Source organism: Propithecus coquereli, unplaced genomic scaffold (genome assembly GCF_000956105.1).
Source record: "Propithecus coquereli isolate 6110/MARCELLA unplaced genomic scaffold, Pcoq_1.0 Scaffold442, whole genome shotgun sequence".
Classification (NCBI taxonomy): Eukaryota; Metazoa; Chordata; class Mammalia; order Primates; family Indriidae; genus Propithecus; species Propithecus coquereli.
The window spans coordinates 911,029-916,422 of NW_012150197.1; positions in this window are offsets into that span (position 1 = coordinate 911,029).

Here is a 5,394-nt window from a genome sequence, read left to right on the forward strand (position 1 = left end):
CCTCCCCTGGCGTGTAGTTGTGTGATCCCGTGGTATGGGGGTCTCTGTCCCTCCCCTGGCGTGTAGTGTGATCCCGTGGTGTGGGGGTCTCTGTGCCTCCCCTGGCATGTGGTTGTGTGATCCGTGGTGTGGGGGTCTCTGTCCCTCCCCTGGTGTGTAGCTGTGTGTCCCCACGGTGTGCGGGTCCCTGTCCTTCCCCTGGTGGTCATGTGCAGGCACGTTGTGTGTGTGGTTTCCCACTCAGTGTGGGTGTCGGCCAGGGCACAATCAGGGCTGTTCTCTGCCTCTGCCACTCACAGGTCGTGCTGAGACGCCGCTAGACTTGGAGTCGCAGGTTGAGTGGACCCTGGGCTGTGGCTCTGGTCTGTGGCCAGTGGAGAGGGGCCCCCCGGCCCGCTGGCCTCCCCATGGGGTCGGGTCAGGGGTCATCCCAGAGGACGTCTGCAGCAAGGGCCCTTCCCCTCTGGGAAGTCCACGCAGGCTGGCTGGGGTCTTTGTGGTCAGACTTTGTGGTCAGACACTCTTCCCAGAGTCCAGGGCACCTAACCAGAGTGACCAGCTGTTGCCAACGTGGATGGAGCCCAGGCACCTTGGTGTCTCAGTCACTCCCTGTCCCCTCCAGCCCAGGCCTTGGGGAGGGCCAGCATCACAAGATCAGGGCTTTGCCTGTTGGAAGCCACATCCCGTCACGGGGGACGCCATGTTTCTGAAGATGACAGCGCAGCTGATGCTCCGTGACTTCCTGGGAGGAGGCGAGGCGCGGTGACGACTGATGCAGAGCCCAGTGCTGCTTCCCGGGGTGCTGGTGGGCTCTAGCGCCGCTGGCTGTGGCAGCGTGGCTGGCGGTTGCCGCGAAGGATCTCCTCCGGGGCGGGGCTGCCCAGCAGTGCTGGGCTGCTATGGGCCAGGGCACCGTTTCTGACCAGACCACAGGGCCGGGGGCGCAGAGGCGATGAGGCCCCTTAGGAGGCTTTGGGCTTTGGCCGCCTCTCGTGAGGCCGGGAGGATGTCCCCTTAGCCCTGCTACTGGGTCAGAGAGTGGGGACTTTCTGTGGGTGGAGCTGCCTCTCAGAGCAGGGTCTTGCCAGGCCCAGGCCTTGAGTCAGATCTGCCAGGTCCCCAGCGTGCAGGGTCCCCAGTGGGTCCCCAGCGTGCAGGGCGTAGCGCTGGCAGTGGTGCTGCCTGGCCCAGCCCCTGGCCTGGGCAAGGCATGAGGCTGGGGGGCAGGTCCCAAACCCAGCCCTGCAGATCCGGCTTCTGCAAACTCCCTCGCCCCCTGCCGCTGCTCCCACTGCCCTCCTCGGCCTGGTGGGGGGTCCCCTGGGAGATGGTCCCTGGCCTGGGCATCCTCTCATCACCCCCGCCTCAAGTTGTCCTGGTTTGACAACTAAGGAGTCTCAACACGCAAGTTGCAGGATAAAGAGGGGGATGCTGGGGGTCACGGGGCGTCGCAGGGTCTGAGGAGGGGCCACACCAGCGGGGGGCCCTTGTCATCTCTGTGGGGAGCATTCCCAACATGGGGGTGTCCACAGAGAAGGCAGGCTGGCCGAGAGCACATCGGGTCCAGCACGGTTAATCCGCAGGCCGTGGTGCGCTTGGGTGCATGCCTGGGGCGTGCAGGTAGGGGCGGCAGGGGACGTAGGGCTGGGTGAGGGCTCTGGGGGGGCTCGGGGAGGGCAGGTGGTGGAGAGGAGGCCGTGTGTCCACCTGCTGGGCCGCACTGCTAGGGAAGTGGGGTGCTGCCGGGCGTGGGGCGGGGCTGTGCAAGAGGTGGGGGCAGGGCAGTGCTGAGGGGTGCGTGGGGGCCAGGGGACTGCTGTGGGCGCAGCGGGTACGGGGCCGTGGGTGTGGCCGGGCGGCCTTGGGATCTGTGCCCTGGGGACCAGCCTTGTGGGGCTATCTGGCCTGGCCGGCGGTTGCTGTCACAGGCTGAGCTCCTGTCTGTGGCTGGGGAAGCCCCGTCCAGCAGTCTCTGCTTTTGCCCTTGGAGGTGCAAAGAGGAAGGGGCACCTGCAGGTTGGGTTCGGTGTCCCAGATGCGTGAGGCCCTGGGTGCCGTCTCCAAGAGCCGGCCCTTCTGCTTCCCTGGGCAGCCACCAAGAGGTCCTTCCCACTGGAGTGCGAACCTAGGGTGGCCTCCCTACTCGGAGACCGGCCAGCCGGGCGGGAGGCCCCCGGCTGAGTGACAGTGTTGTCTGCGCTCTCACCCCAGTGCGTGTGGCAGCTTCTCCACACCTGCCACCTGCCACCTGCCGCAGATGCAGTTTCCCCCGGGCCCTGGGAGGACGGTCCCTGTGCCCCATGCCTGCGCCGCGTCGTCCCGCGGTGGCTGGCGCCCTGCCTGTCCTCAGGGCTGGTGTCTGGGTTTCTTTCCAGCCCCAAGAGAGACCCAGAGTGCAGGCCTCCCGCTGCTCGGGTGCAGGCACCACCGTGCCCAGCCGCCACCGCGGGTGCCCCCTCCAGGTCCTGCGGGTCTTCCCACTGTCCCCCAGCCAGATTACATGGAACCTAGAACTCAGTTGACCCTCTGGGGCTCTGGTCACCACTTGGCTGCCTTCAAGGGAGACAGGGCTGGGTGGCAGTCCCTGCTCTTAAGGGACGTGGGCTCCCCTAGGATGACAGAACAGGATCTGAGGCCAAGCAGGGGCTGCTGCAGGACTCAGAGGAGGAAGGAAGAGGCTGGTGTGGATGGGCACGTGTCCAGGAGGCCTGCCCTGCGGAGGCGAGGGTGCCCGAGGGGCCAGGCCGGGGTGTGGCCAGTCTGTGGTCTCCCTGGCAAGCAGTCGCTGCGTGCCCGACAGGTGGGGGAGGGGTGACTGGGTGATCTCGGCCTGGCTTGTCGGACAGGTGCACCCCAGAGACAGCAAAGCGCCCCCGCCGGCGGGGCAGGGGGTGAAAGGGCCTTGGGGTGTAGCAGGCGGGTGGGGGCAGGGGAGGCTGGGCATCTGTGTGGGCAGGTCAGGAGCAGCCCAGGGCTCGGGGTGGTGGTCTGAGTGGGACTCGGTCAGCCCAGCATGTGAGGAGGCTGGGGGGTGGGTGGGAAGGTCTGCAGGTTGGCCCCGGAGAGACCTGGGGTGGGGCCCATCTCTGTGTAGTACCCGAGCTGCCCCCAGGCTGGTCCTTCCCCATGCCACAGCCCTGCCCCAAGCAGACCCTGGTCTGTCCTCCACCTTCCGGGGCACTTCCTGGCACTTGGGTTGGCCATGAGGTTCCGACACAGGCTGGAGCTGCACAGTGGGTGGGGGCCCAGGGGCAGGCACACTGGGGTGGGAGTAAATGTGAGTGTTGCCCAGAAAACAAAATGTACCACCTGGCCTTCCTGGGATGGCCCCCCAAGGGTGCCTTGGCCCCAGGGCAGTGTGGGGAGTGGCTGAAGTTTGGGTGGCCACGCTGAGCCACACCCAGCCTCTTCCGCAGGTAGGCTGGGCAGTGTCCTCCCCCTCCCCACCCCCGCCCCCGGCAGCCTGGGGTCCCTGGGAGGGGCAGAGCAGAGCCAGCCCTGCTCTTGCCTCCCTCCACGGTTTCTCTGCCCACTAGCTGGGGACGGATGCCAGCATGTGAATGTCAGAATGGGGCTGGGGGGCGGTCTGCCTGGCCTGGAGGGGGGAGTCAGTTTGGAGATGGACGTAGACCACCAGCAGCAGTGGATAATGAGACCAGTCCTGGTCCAGCCTCCCTGGCCAGTCTCCATCCCTGGTGGCTGCTGAGGGACCTCAGGGTGGGACAGCTTCAGGGAGAGGAGGGTAAGGAGAACCCAGGCCCCAGGAACACCAGGGCTTTGATGCCTGCTGCGTTGTGGTCGGGGAAGCTGCCTGGAGGCTGACGGCAGGCCGAAAGCGCAGGGCGAGCTGGGCAGGGGAGTGGAGGTGTGAGAAGAGCTTCTAGTCAGAACACGGAGCCAGCACGGGTGCAGGCTGCTGGCCGGGAGGGGTAGCAAGTGTCCTGGGGTGGGTGGTTCTTCCCTACCTTCCCTACACTGGAGCTGCCCCCTGCACACCCCCAAAACACACAAATGCACAGATGCATGCATGAGCACATGCATGTGCATGCACACAGGCATGCACCCACACACGTGCACATGGCATGTACACAGGCATGCTCACACACGTAACATACACGACACACAAACACAGATGCACATAGACACATGTACATGTGCGTGCACAGACAAGCACGATCATATGCACACAGGCACACGATGCATACCATGCATGCACACACATGTACACACATATGGGCACAAGTGCACGCACACACAGGGCAGACGCTGGGCCTTGGTAAACTGTCAGTCGTAAGGATGCTGATGGTCCCGGACGGGCGGCAGCCTCTGGGGCAGGATCCGTCTCCCCTCTCCAGGTGCAAGGCTCAGCGCCTTGTCGTGTCTGTGGTTCTTGGGGGTCTGCACATGAAAGGTGGGATTTATCTGGAAATGGGCCTTCTTATGGGCTCTGTTCAGTCCTTGGGCTCTTGGGACAATGTCTGCAACCTTTGGGCAGGTGGGCACTAAGGGATGGCCACTGTGCCTTCTAAGCCAGGAAGTTCTGCACTGCTCCGCGCCAGGTGGTTGGGAAGTGCCACCTGGGGGCCGAGACCGAGCTCTTCCCTGGACAGTTTGGAGGACTGTGGGGAAAGGTCAGCTGGGTCCGGGGCTGCTTGGGCAGTGATGGCAGGGTCCTCTGCCCTGGAGACAGCTGCCCCACGTGGGGCCTACGCATCCCCCGGCTGATCTGCCCCTGAGTCCCCTGTGCTTTGCGGATCTCTAAAGCTCTTGCCCCAACCTGTTCCTGCCCCTCCTGTGTGCTCTGCATGCAGTTGCCCTCCCGGGAGTATATGGGTCTACTGAGCGACCTTCGAGCAGACGCAGGCCCAGTGGGTCTGCATGTACGTCATTCCACCCCACCCCTGCTGCTTCAAAGAGCTGGAAACAGGACCGGCCAGAGGGAGTTTACGTGGCCCCACCCTGTGGGGTCGATGGCAATGGTGCTCCTGCTGCTGATGGTGGTGATGACGATGGTGATGATGACGATGGTGATGGTGGTGGTGGTGATGACGGTGGTGATGACGATGGTGATCATGATGATGGTGATGGTGCTGATGCTAACTGCTCTCATTCACTGAGTGAATGTGTCTGAGCTCACCTTCCAGCCACAGATGAGTAAACTGAAGCACAGAGGGTGAAGGCTTGACTCCGGGAATCTGAGACCACGTCCCTGTGGCCTTGCACCCGCTGGCTGAGGGGCACCTGCCTTCCTCCTACTGTGACCAGGAGGCTCCCGCTCTGTTCCAGATGCGGTTCCAGCTGGGGTCCAGGGGCGCCCAGGAGTCCAGGTTACCCTCTCTGCCCATTGAGGTCCTGTCCCCTGAAGGCTTGCCCAGACCTCTCGGCACTCGTGGA